The 13,198-nt window shown below is 54.6% G+C and overlaps 1 protein-coding gene across 1 annotated transcript in view; it reads right to left on the bottom strand.

Moving 5' to 3' along the window:
- Nucleotides 1-12,830, bottom strand: part of ARHGEF10L (Rho guanine nucleotide exchange factor 10 like) — a 159,387-nt gene extending 146,557 nt beyond the window's left edge. The window contains exon 1 of the mRNA XM_045475829.1: nt 12,693-12,830. The gene's annotated coding sequence lies outside the window, so the exon portion shown is untranslated. The remainder of the gene's footprint in view (nt 1-12,692) is intronic.
- Nucleotides 12,831-13,198: the final 368 nt, after the last annotated feature.

The raw sequence follows: 13,198 nt of genomic DNA, 5'->3' as shown, positions 1-13,198 counted from the left end.
CCTCCTGAGGCTCTCAACAGAGAACACCTTCTCAAGATCAAGGATCCTTCTCCAGGGCCCCCACACTGGACTCCGGGCCTCCCACAGTGTCCTATGGTCCCCTCAGGCCATCCATCCTACCGAGTTGTGTGGTGTACGTTGACCCTTAAAAAACACAGGTTTAGGGGCGCCCGGGTGGCTCAGTCGGTTGAGCGTCTGACTTCGGCTCAGGTCATGATCTCGCGGTCCGTGGGTTCGAGCCTGGAGCCTGCTTCGGATTCTGTGTGTGTGTGTCTTTCTCTCTGCCCCTCCCCTGTCTGCACTCTGTGTCTCTCTCTCCCTTTCTCTCAAAAATAAATATTAAAAAATTAAAAAAAAAAACAAAACCAGGTTTGAATTGGGCAGGTTGCTACGTGGATTTTTTTCAATAAAAATGTATTTTCTCTTCCTTATGATTTTCTTAATGCTATTTTCTTTCCTCGAGCTTATGCAATTATAAGAATACATTATATAATACATATGATATACAGAAGACATTAATTGACTGTTTATGTTATTGGTAAAGGCTTCTTCGTGGTCAACAGTAGACTATCAGCAATTACATTTTGGGGGAGTCAAAAGCTGTACTGAGTAAGGGGTTGGTGCCCCTAGCCCCTGCGGTGTTCAAGGGCCCCCTGCGTTTGCTCACGTCTCCTCCCGGGCCGTGAGCCCTTGCGGGCTGGGCCTCTGCTGTCTCATTCACAGCGCCTCCCCGCCACCTGGGACGAAGCCCGGTAGAGCACAGGCACGAGACAAATATTTGCTAAATAGATGAATGAATGGTTTTCAATGACCACAAAAGGAACACAAAGGATTTCTGGGGATGTTTCCATGTCCCAGAACATTCAATTAACCAGAATTTTCCACCCACTGAACACGCTGGTGAGTGCAGGGTTTACTGTGGATGCATAACCATCAAGGGTACATCTGGATGGGAAAAGGGTTCTGTTCTCCCTGGTCTCCACCGCTGACCTGGAGAAGAGGGAGGCAGGGAGGACAGGGTGGCATTTTTCCACTGGCCAGTGAGGCGAAGTGACTTGCCCATGTTGCCTAGCAAGCTGGCGGCAAAGTCAGGATGGGAACCCAGGGCTCCTGCCTCTGCCTTCCAGCCCAGTCTCCCTTCCGCTGGCCGAACCACATAGTGGGTCAAAAAGGAAGTGGGTGGCTGGGAAAGTGGACTCTGTGGCCCAGATACCACGCTCACACGGGCAGTGTGAACAGAGGGAAAGCAGGAAGCAGTCAGGCCCTGAAATTTACTATACCATTAAACCAACCGTGACCAGGCTCTTTATTACCTAAGAGAGGCTGGATCGCATTTTGATTACAAAAGAAGACCATACGACACTCTCTTCCCATAACACTCCTGCCTCTGTTTCGTAGGACAGGCATTTTGAGGGGGGCTGGGATACTTTGAGCAACCACCCCTGCTTCAAGACTTCCAGATGTTCCCCACCCCCCCCCCCGCCCCAAGACCTGCATTTGTGGGGAAGCAAGCTGAGCTCAAGGGCACAGCCACAGGCAGAGGGGGTCCTGGGAGCTCAGGTGAAGAAGGAAACTTGACTTCTCTGAGCTATCACTTTATGGGCCTGGGTGTCAGGGACAGACCAGTCTGAGCAGCTCCTTCCTTGTCTTGGGGATATGGTCTCAAAGTTCACCCAAAACACCCACAAGGGGGGAGGGGTGGACACTCATGTCCAGTGGGACAAGGACACGACACAGGGCTCTGCTACCCCACGATCTCTGTAGCACCCTGAAAACAGCCCTCAACCTCTTTCACTCTGTCTCACTGCCGCCCTCTTCTCTCTTCACAGAAGGTCGCAGGATCAAGTTAATGTAGCCTAACCGAGATTTCTCCACTTCCCACTGACAAAATTAGATCAATATGCTACTTGATGCTGTATTATTATAAATATTCTAACTGTTATTAGTGAGAGGCAGCCTAGTATAGCAGCGGTCAACAGCTTGAACTCTTGGGATTCTCCCTGTTGGAGAAGCGAATTACAGATACGAAAAGGAAGAAAAGTAGAATGATCTCCCGGGGTGTTGGGCTGGAATCGGAAGCGATGGTGCGAGCTCCTAGCTCTGTCCATCGCGAGGGCCTGGGAACAGGGGCACCCAATAGCAGTGAGCACACTTAGCAGCCGGATCGTGGTTCCCAAATACCCTTCTCTACTCAAGGGATCCAGAGGTCCCTGGAGAAACGGCTGATTCCAGAGGAAGGACAATTTGAGCCTATAATATAGTGCTGGGCCACAAACTAATCAACTGCTCAAGAAGTGATAAAATTGCTCTGTGTCATAGCAAAAGGACATAGAAACCAGCTCACAGAGGCTCCCACTAATCAAACTGAGGGCAATCTGACATCAGAATAAATCATGATTGGATTTATATCCCATTGAATACAATAAGAAACCAAGAGTCCATTCTGATAAGTAAATAAGCAAATGAGTACATTGAAGGCCAGGAAATGACTGTTTACACAGTCTCAAAGCACCTCCCCACAAAATACTTCTTAACCAGAAAGGGGAAGAGAGCAACTTCACAGACAACTCTCCACCCAAGTGGTCAAACCGGGGACGTGACCAGCAGGGGGATATTTGGACACCCCAAGTGTCTCGATGGGATGCTCAGAGAAGGCCATACCTTACCATGTTCCCGCCAAAGATGCACAGCTTCCACGATCCTGAGCAAACATCACACAAACCTGAACTGAGAGTCTTCCAAAACGCCAAGGTCACAAAAGTCAAAGAGAGACCGGGGAACTTTTTCAGATGGAAGGAAACCAGAGACTGGACAACTAAATGCCACGTGTGATCCTCACTTGATCCTTTCCATACAAAGGCCACTACTGGGACATCTGGTAAGACTGAAAGAGGGGCGGCGGCTGAGATGGTGGGAATGCGTCACATGCGTTTCCGGCTTTTGATGGTTGTACTATGATTGCGAAGGAATGGGTCCGTGTTTCTCGCAAACACATACTAAACATCCAGAGAAAAGGATCAAGTCAACAGTTTCCTCTCGAAATGCCGCAGAGGGAAATGCTGTGGACTCGCAGCTTTGCCGTCAGTTTAAAGACGTTTCTAGGGGCACCTGGGTGGCTCCGTCGGTTGAGCATCCGACTCTTGATTTCAGCTCGGGTCACCATGCCAGGGTCATGGAATTGAGACCCGTGTCAGACTCTGCCCGGAGCATGGAGCCTGCTTGGGATTCTCTCTCTCTCTCTCTCTCTCTCTCTCTCTCTCTCTCTCTCTCTGCCTCTGCCCCTCTCTCTCTCTAAAACAAAAAAAAAATTTAATTAAAAAAATAAAGTTGTGTCTAAAGTCAGATGGCCTGTGCTAATCTCTAGCACACCATGTAATTCTTCGAGCTGTCTGTGTAGTAATTCTTCACCGTCTGTGTAGTAGGGGTGGAAGTGATGATTCCTACCTCACGGTTGTTTAGAGAAATAAATGAGATCATAGTTGTGGATATTTGGCACAAAACTGGGTTCACACACATATTCCAAAATGTTGAATAGCTAGCCAATTCTTCTTCTTCTTCTTTGCGCAATTCCCATTTCCAGGCTGTAGAGTGAGGTGGCGAGGTAGGGGGGTGACAGGGGAAGAAGCAGGCTGGATGCGCCCGGACAACGATGACCAAGTTCCAAGACTAGGGACACCACGGGGAAAGGTCGGGGGAGGGGGGTCCCCTCGGGGCCTGGAAAGCACACGGCCCCCCTGTTGGAGCAGATGCTATGCGTCTACGCTCGATATCCCCAGCGCTTTCTTTCTTTTCCCAGAGTTCTGTATGAAATCCCCCGATTTTTAAAACTGACAACGATTTCAAATTGCAAATGGGCCAGTTACTCGTGAGCCAGAGAGGCTCCAAGCGTCGGCAGGCAGCCGCAGTTCTGAAAGCTTGATCCCTTGGAAGCACCCCTGGGAACGCCCCCTGGGGGTTGGCAGAAAAAAAAGCACCAAGCCACTGTGGGCAGTACTTTCCCCATCTGATAGAGCCTCTGAACAGGCTGGGGTTGACATGCCAGGATGTGCCTCCCCACACCCTCCCGCCCGTGGGCGGGGCAGCCCGCTCCTCGCCAGCACAGCTGATTGGGGGAAAGGGTGACCATCTGACGGCAAGCTGGCCAATCAGCTCGTTTCTCCCAGGAATTTGGACCCGGGGAGGTGAGAGACCGAGTCAAGTGACCAGTGACCGTGGACGCCAAGCCAGCCTTCACGCGGCCACACACCCGGCCACGTTCCAACCGATCCTTCCAGCAACCTTACATAGCAGGTACTTTCCCCCCCCCCCATTTTCGGGAGGAGGAAACTGAGGCACGAAGACGTTCTGTGCTAGCCTGGAATGTCCGTCGGAGCGGCCCGTTGGGTTCCTCCAGATCCCCCTCACGTGCACGTGCCCGAACAGATTTTTTTATTCCTTGAAAGCCCAGAGGCCTCGGAGGGATTGCTAACCAGGCAGCGCCCGCTGCCCATGGCTGCTGTCTCGCCGCAGGGTGAAGGGATTCTGGGGCCAGTTAGGGCACAAGGGATCCCCGACATGCTGCTCTGGCCTTCTTGTACCTCCCAAAGTAGAAAAGGTGAGCGGGGAGGGGGAGTCACAGTCTGGGCTGAACGGCCAGGGGCATCCACAGCAGGTGTGACCGCACCCAGGTCTCCTCCCCACGGGCCCTGCCTCTGGTAGGACGCCAGCCTTACCCACTCCTGCAGCCCCTACCCGGGATAAACAGACAGAAAGCTTGGGCCTGTCTGCCGAGCCAAGGGGAGGTTGGATTTCTCCGTCTGGGGCCTGGCCAAGGAGCCAGAAAGGACAAGGAGACAAGGTCTCAGCTTCCTGGCATCAGGTTACTGCCCTTACCCAAGGCTCGAGTGCCAGGCAAGGCCTCCAGGCCTGAAGTTGCTAGTCGGCTGACAGTGAACGCAGGGCCCAAGGCCTGTTCTGGAAGGATCTTCATCCATAAGGATGAAAAAGATACGGCACTGGCTGCCGAGGAAGGGGGAGCAGGGAGGGAACCCCGGGGGACACAGTGAGCCTCCAGCCTTTTGCCAAGCAGACCTGGCCGGGCTGGACAGAGGATCTCCAGGAGGGAAGGTCCCGGGCCTGGGGAAAGGGAGGCCCTGCTGTGCAGCCCCCGCCAGCTACCCTGGCTGTAGCGAGAGGGCCTGGCCGTGGCCGCCGCCTGGCACCAGCCCCAGAAACCTCCAGCGTCCTCCAGTTCCCCCGCCCAGGGCTGGGAGGTCCCATCAGTTCCCTGGTCTCCCAGATGAAAGACGCTTTCTAAGAGTCATAAAACCGTCCCCGCTCAGAACAATGGGCCCTTATCCCACTGTGTCCTTCACATAAACTCCCATTAGCAACGCACCAGAAGCTGCAGGCAGGAGTTTTATAGACTGGATTTTTGGACCAGCCCCAGCGTTCATTAACATCTGCTGGGATTTAAATCTGAAGTCCGTGTTCCTTCCCCCTACTGAATAGCCCCCAGTTACGAGCACTCAAGCCCCGCCCCCATGGAACTTAAGAGGTTAAACCAAATGGTTTCCCTGGGTTTTCTCCTGGAGACAAGCACCTTCTGAGACCCACCCACGTGTCAGCAGAGACACACTTCCAAGGGAAGCCCCGGCGTCTCAGAAGGGGGGACCAGGGCCCCTTCCGTTGGTGAGGATAGCTCCCCTTTACTGAACATGTATAACATGCCAGGCTCCAAGCTCTTCATGCACAATCCCATTTACTCTCCCAAGAACTCTATAGAACAGCTGCTTTCAAGATCCCCTTTTGGACAGGTGGAACAGAGGAGGCGCAGGGAGGGAGTAGCTTACCTAAGGTCACACAGCAAGTAAGCAATAGATTCTGGGTCTATCTGACTCTATCCCGTCACCCGTCCCCCAAACTTCAAATGTGGGGGTTCAGCAGATACTCTGTCCGCACCAGCCCAATCCCCCAGTCCTGGCTCGAAACTCTGGGTGTCACCCCAGAAACACGGATGATGACAGCAGAGTTGCTTTTTACTTCACCATCTCCCATCTACACAACAGCCCTCAGTATCAACCGCAATTCCTATTTTGCAGATGAGGAAACCGAGGCTCAGAAAGGGCAAGTGTCTTATCCACGGTCCCCCAGAGCTGGTAGGTGGTGGGGTCAGGCTATGAACGCTTCTCCCTCTGGTTCCAGAACCACTGTTTCTCCCAGGTGAGCCAGCCTGATAGTTACATCAGACCATCCCAGTGGAGCCTCAGCACCCGTTCAACAAACACTCCCAGATACTCCCCGAAGAAGTGTCTGAGATGTGCCTGGCACTGTTCTAGGAGCTGGAGGCACGGTGGCAAGGGACACGGACATGCCCCCGCCCCGATCAGCCCCAGGGACCAGGGACCCCCTAGCCACTTTTGGCTGCTCCCCCAGAGCTCCAGCTCCAGCCGTCTCCCCCGAGCCCCCAGCACAGAGGCTCGTCCCCACCTCTGCTGCCTTCCTTCACTTCTGGCAGCTTCCAGACAGCCTACCCCAGCCCCTGCGAAGGCAGTCTACAGCTCCTGGTGTCATGGCTTATTCTGCCCTGAGAAGATTCACAACCAAATCCTAACTGGCTAAACCAGCCAGGCAGCTATGTTGGCTCCGGCTCCCCCAAGAAGCCCTCAGACCCTGCCTCCAGATGGCACATCCAGCACACATGCCCCATCCTGAGAAGCTGGCATGGGGCCTGCCCTCACCATTCCCCTATTACCTTCTGCTGCTGTTGAGAAAGCCTGTCTGCCCACTACAGCTCAGGGACACGTATGGTTGCTTGGTTAGTGCCAGGCGCTGATTTAGATGACCGTAAACTTCATCATCATCTTCATCATGATCATGGTCCTCATTCTCATCATAGCTCAAATTCATTGAGCACTTACTACATGCCAGGGACGGGGCCAACACTTTACCTGTACTGTCTCATCAAATCTTCACCATAATCCCGTGTAATAGGTACTGCCATCATCCCATGCAACACAAGAAAACCGATAAACAGAGGCGATAAGTCTGGAGCACAAAGGACTGTTTTTCTTCCTAACTTTTCTGTTGCTCCTGCTGTCCTCTAATCTGCCTGAGGGCAGGCTCACGTCTGTTTTGCACAGAGCTGTTACCTCCAGGATACAGTGCCTGGCACATAGTGGACACTCAATAAACGGTGTATAGGTAGATGGATGGATATATGGGTGGAAGACTGGATGGACAGAAGAATGGATGGATGGATTGTTAGATGATGGATGGATGGATGGATGATGGATAGATGGATGGATGGATCATTGGATGATGGATGGATGGATGGATGGACACATGAATAAATGGATAGACACATGAATAGATGAAGGATGGATGGATGGATGGATGGATCACTGGATGATGGATGGATGGATGGATGGATCATTGAATGATGAATGGATAGATGATGGATAGATGGATGGATGGATCATTGGATGATGGATGGATGGATGGATGGACACACGAATAAATGGATAGACACATGGATAGATGAAGGATGGATGGATAACTGGATGATGGATGGATGGATGGATGGATGGATGGACACATGAATAAATGGATAGACTCATGAATAGATGAAGGATGGATGGATGGATGGACACACAAATAAATGGATAGACACATGAATAGATGATGGATAGATGGATGGATGGATCATTGGATGATAGATGGATGGATGGATGGATGGATGGACACACGAATAAATGGATAGACTCATGAATAGATGAAGGATGGATGGATGGATGGATGGATCATTGGATGATGAGTGGATGGATGATGGATAGATGGATGGATGGATGGATCACTGGATGGATGGATGGATGGATAGACACATGGACAGATGAATGATGGATGGATGGATGAATACAATTGAAAACCAAGCGAAAGGGGACTAGAGGACAATACTTCTCCCACTCAGTGAAGCAGAAGGAAGCTGGATGCAGATTCTCTGCTAAGTGCAAACTCCCCTGGTCAGGATTCCAGGGAAAGCAGGGAACAGTATCCTGATTTTTAGGGGAGGGAATAAAGAAGCACCATGTGGCTGATGAGCTTTGAGGTAACTTAATAAAAGCAACAGCATGTAGGCTGATCAAGTCTGTTCTCTCTTCCCAGAAATCACCACTTTGCGGGGAATTTCATGTGCTCTATCCCAAACCACAGGTCTCTGAATTGGGGCCAACCACAAAATATACCCAGTGTGGTAAACTCCCTGACCAGTGGCTCCAGGACTGGGCCTAGGGACACAGCTGTGCCAGAGCCTGGTGTCTGGTCAAAGTCGACCCCAACCTATTCCCTGGGTGCTGTCTCAGAGTTCTGGAGCACCTGCCAGGAGCCTTGAGCTTTAGGGGTCTTACCCTGCAGTTAATTTGAGACATCTCATGCTGACCCGCCAAATCCCATACTTTGTGAATTCTGATCAGTGGCTAGAGCCAGCCAGCTGGATTCTAGGGAAAGATCTGTGGGAAGCAGGCTCCTCTCCTCCCCGCTACTCTTCGGCCAGGGCATAGGGTTTCCCATTTCCTGTGGGCTAAGCAAGACTCAGGGATGACGAACCCGGAAGTCTCAAGAGAGCGGCCGCCGAGGCATGTGGCCCAGTTTTGTAATTTCCAGAGAAATTGTGAGAAAGAGGAAAAGACACTAAAGCATGGTATCATCCCTAGCACACTTGGACACATCTGCTTATCTGCGTTAAGGTTCTGGGCAGCACAATGAGGTGTCCTGCCATCCTGGAGCCTTATTTGTTTGCTGGGAATGGGAGGTTGGGATGGCACTGGGGCCAGGGACATGCCCTTCTTTTTAGTGAGCACTTACTACGCACCAGGTCAAGCACTCTGCCTGGGATAACACATAACCTGCACAGCACTTCAGCAAGTTCACTATTATCGTCTGCCATTTCAGATACGGAACCTCCAAGGTCACACACGAGAAGGGACAGAGCTGAGCTTTGAACCCAGTGGGACCCTGAAGTCCGTCCTTCTTCCTCCCAACAACAAGGTGGAGGGCTCTCCCTGCAGCTGGGCAAAGGTGGGCATCCTGGATGTATTCCGGAATTGGCCAGACTGAACAGGAACAGGTTTTTATGGTGGTCACTCCGGCCCTTGCCAGTCCGCCATGCATCAGAAGCAAACTCAAGCCTCCCCGCATTCCTGTCCCCCCCGGGGCCTGGTGGTCATGTGGGAGGAGGGATGGCTGGCGAAGAGCCCAGAGGGCACCTTGGGGCTTTCCCTTTGAGCATTTCAGAGACTTTCAGAGCTTGAAAGGGCCCTTAGGAATGATCCGAGCCAACCCCCTCCATCCACAGAGGGGATACCTGAGGCCCTCAGAGGACAAGGGCTTTGCTTAAGGTCACACAGGGCATGAAGAATGGAACGAGAGCAGAGGCAGCCTCCTGGCTCCGGCCCAAGGTCCCCTCCTCACCCTCTGCCTGTCTGGAACCATGACATTGGAGGCTTTTGTATCAGATAGAATGAATGGCCGTCAGATTTAATCACGACAATGCTCCGAAGAACCAGGGGATAGGGTACGATGGGGAAGAAGGAAGGGGGCAGGGCTGCTCCCCAGCCCTGTTGCCTCCCCTCCCTCTGCTGGGGCATCAGAAGTCTCTGTGCAGTGGCTGAGCTGGGTCTGGCTGGTCCAGCAGGCGGGGTCAGGGGTCAAGGTTACCTACAGAGCAGGTCCCAACACCCAGGAGAGCTCCCTATTTTCCTGGTCCCCTTGGAACAAGAGGTGCCTCTGTCCTTGAGACAAGCAATGATGGGGGAGGAGGCTGGCTCTCATTCCCCTGGAAGGCAAAGTGGGAGGAGGCTTGGACAGGGAAGCTAGGAATTCACTTCATAGCAGCACCATCTCACCTACCTCGGACCCATCTGCTAAGCTCCTGGGGACCTGCTCCCATGAGTATCCCCACCGGGAACTCTCTTGCTGCCCTGGGGCTAGAAACCCTGAGCCCCCCGCCCCCATCCCCAGGGAGCTGTCTCCCATGAGGGCTGGTGGGGAGGGGGGGGCGCTCACTTCTGGACACACACACAGGCTGGGTTCGAATCCCCGCCTCCCCACCTCCTAGCCCTGTGACCTTGAGCGAGTTGCGAGTTGTGAGTTGCTCCTCTGCTGAGCCCCAGCTTTCTCTGGCTGTGGAGCTCGGCACCAATTCCTTCATCCCCAGTAATTGTGGGGATTAAACGTCAAGGCTGTCCCAGGCACAGAGGGGACCGGAGACGCTGCTTGGGTAATTACTCTCTTCATGCCGGTTCCCTCCCTGCACACCGTGTCAAGGGTTTACAGGCATCCCCAGCCGTGACTGTAATTCACAGCCCCTGGTTAGATCACAGGGAAGAAAGTATCAGCCCCTCCACCCGGATGGGGTGACCCAGGCCCCAGGAGGGTGAGGGGCATGTCCAGAGTCCCATAGTATTTTAGAAGCAGAGCAACCAGAACCCACGGCTCTCGAGGCCCAGTGCCGCCCAGCCCGGCCCAGCGGCGCAGAGAGGGAAGAGCTTAAAAGCTGGAAGCAACCAAGCCAGTCGCCGCTCTTGGCTGCGCCAGGAACTCAGCGCATGACTTTGGATGGTGACTTTGGGTGATGTGAGCTTTCGACTTTCTGAGTGATGGTTTCAGTGCCACGGGCCAGCCGTGTGACTCTGGGCCAATGACTTCACCCCTCGGTGCCTCAGCTTTCTCATCTGTGACATCTGGACTGGCAGGAAGGTTAGATGAGCTATGGCGTCAGGACTCCTGATCTAGAGCTGAGCACGGGGTGAGTGCCCGATAAATGGCACAGTAGTCATGGTGGCAATGCCAGTAGTCAACCTCGCGGTTATTATTATTGTTGTTGTTGTTGTTGTTGATCACTAGGAAGAGAAGGAGGAGGGGACAGAACGAAATCAGCCTGGGGACTTCTCACCCATGAGACTGTTTTTGAGAGGAAGCCCTGGATGAACATATCAGGGATCCTTCTCGCCTTCTAGGTGGTAGGGATGTGAAGGGGCCAGACCAGTCACCCCCCTGAAGACCCCAAAGTCCCGCTAATGGAGGACGCCCAGCGGGAAAGTCTGCGGCCATTGCTCTCAGAGGATCTCAGCCCTCGAAGGGACAGAGGAGAGTTGGTGGCCGGTCCCCAGCCAAGCCTCAGGAGACCCGGATTCGTTGGCCAAAAGCCGGGGAGGCAGCCTCGCCTTTAGAAACTTCTGGATCCTCCAGAGGAAAAACTGAGAGGAGAGGCCGGCTTAATGGCAGCACACGCTGTTAGGAGCCAGGAGAGAGAAGCTAATGCTCTGCCATCTCTTAGCTGTGTGACCTCAGGCAGGTCACCTCACCTCTCTGAGCCTCTGTCCCTCAATTACAGGGATCTTCATTCCTGCCCTGCCCAGCACCCCAGGCTGGCATGAGACCCATCGGGGACAACAGACGTGGCCCAGCTTTGTAAACGGTCGAGCACCTTAGGGTGAGGCGCTGCCCTTGTTAACCAGCAAAGGACCCTTCGTGGACAGACCAAGGCAGGTGTAGCATTGTGGAGGCCACTCTGGAAGGTCATTACCATTTGTGCTGGACTCTGCAGCTCGGGCGCCACATGAGACAGAGCGTGAGCTGCCACGAAGCCCAAGCGGGGGAGGGAGAAAAGCTTCAGCAGTAACACTTGTTTTCCTCGGACGCGGGGAGGCCAGAGAAACGCGCGATCCATCTAAACGCCCCTAACAAGCCCAGCCTGGCCGTGCCCCGCCAGCCCCCCACCCTGCTACGCCTCATCGGCTCGTGGCAGCAGAAAGGGAGGGGGCGGAGGGCTCCGTCAGGCCCCAGAACCAGACCTGTCTGGCCTCCCATCTCAGCTCCCCTTTTCCAAGCTGCGAAACCTTAAGTAAGTTACTCAACCTCTCTGGGTCCGTTTCCTCGGCTGTGAACGAGAACGGCGAGGACACCACTGGCCTCACAGGGGTGTTGGGAGGACTGAAAGGGCTAACGCGCGGGGCGTGCTTCGTTAGCAAGGTGCCGGGCACGAAGTAAGCGCCCCGCAGGCCCTGTGTCCTCACCGCCGGCCACCGGCCACGCAGACGCAAGAGGCTGCCTCCAAAAGCAGCGAGCTCACCGCCACCGGAGAGATTCAAGCTGTGGCTAAACAGCCACCTGTCGGGGACTCACAGCCAGGACCCAGGGTGACCGCAGGGAGGCGGCAGCCGGATCCGGCTTCCAGGCCCGGCTCTGCCGCTAAGTCACCGCGTGACCTTGAGATACTCCCTGTCCTCCCGAGCCTCCGTTTTCCCAGCTCTGAAATGATGCCGTTGACCTAGGTGTCCCGTAAGGGCCATATCAGGCTCCAACCATCAAACTCTGTGACCCCGAGAAGGGAATCAGGGAAAGTTCCCGAGGCACCCACGCCTCTGCCAGGCTCCCTCTGCATTCCTCGCCCCCATGTTGCCCTGACCTGCCCCCACAGGTGGCCACCAAGGTCAGGGCCACGTCCCCCGAGGCTCCCAGCAGAGTCCTCCTTGTAGAGCCTGGCACAAGGCGTCCCCAAGCCCCATCACCGACTGGGAGGGAGCAGGGTGTCCCTGGGCCCGGTGCCCAAGGGTGTCAACGACGGCAGAAAGCCCACACACGCCCTGTGACCTCCAAGGGACCCTCCTCCAACTCGGCGAGGGACAGAGATGTTTACAAGCCCCAGAGCTGACCTGGATTCCGTGCAGTCCAATTCTGGCCCTCGGGGAAACGGGTGCGGGTGGCACAGAGTCAGGCGCCCAGCGGCGGGGAAGGGTCCTGTCCGTCACAGCCGCTGGCGGGGCAGGCAGGAGCCCAGGGGTCAGGCGCACTGGCTCCCCACGCTTCGTGTGCAGAGGACCAGGAATGTGAGTCATTCACCTGCCAGACCTGCCAGGCGGGCAGGCAGGAGTGCAGGAGGCGGCCCCTAGCAGCCGACAAGGAAGGGCTAGACTGGGTCAGGCCCATGGGCAGGGCCGGGCCGGGCCGGGCCAGGCAATCTGTCATCAGTCGGCCTGGGAGGACCAGGAAGTAGCCAGGGTGGGGAAAGGGAGGAGGAGCGTGAACAAAGGTGGGGGCCTCTAAGGGGGGGGGGGGGGGGGCGAAGGCAGAAGGTTTAACCACTGACAGCTGCCCACCGGCCCAGAAAGAATCACAGGGGGCATGGGCACAAGGGAGGGCTCGAGGTTCATCCACAGAC

The sequence above is a fragment of the Leopardus geoffroyi genome, chromosome C1, assembly GCF_018350155.1.
Source record: "Leopardus geoffroyi isolate Oge1 chromosome C1, O.geoffroyi_Oge1_pat1.0, whole genome shotgun sequence".
Lineage (NCBI taxonomy): Eukaryota > Metazoa > Chordata > Mammalia > Carnivora > Felidae > Leopardus > Leopardus geoffroyi.
This window is presented reverse-complemented; position numbering and strand designations above follow the sequence as displayed.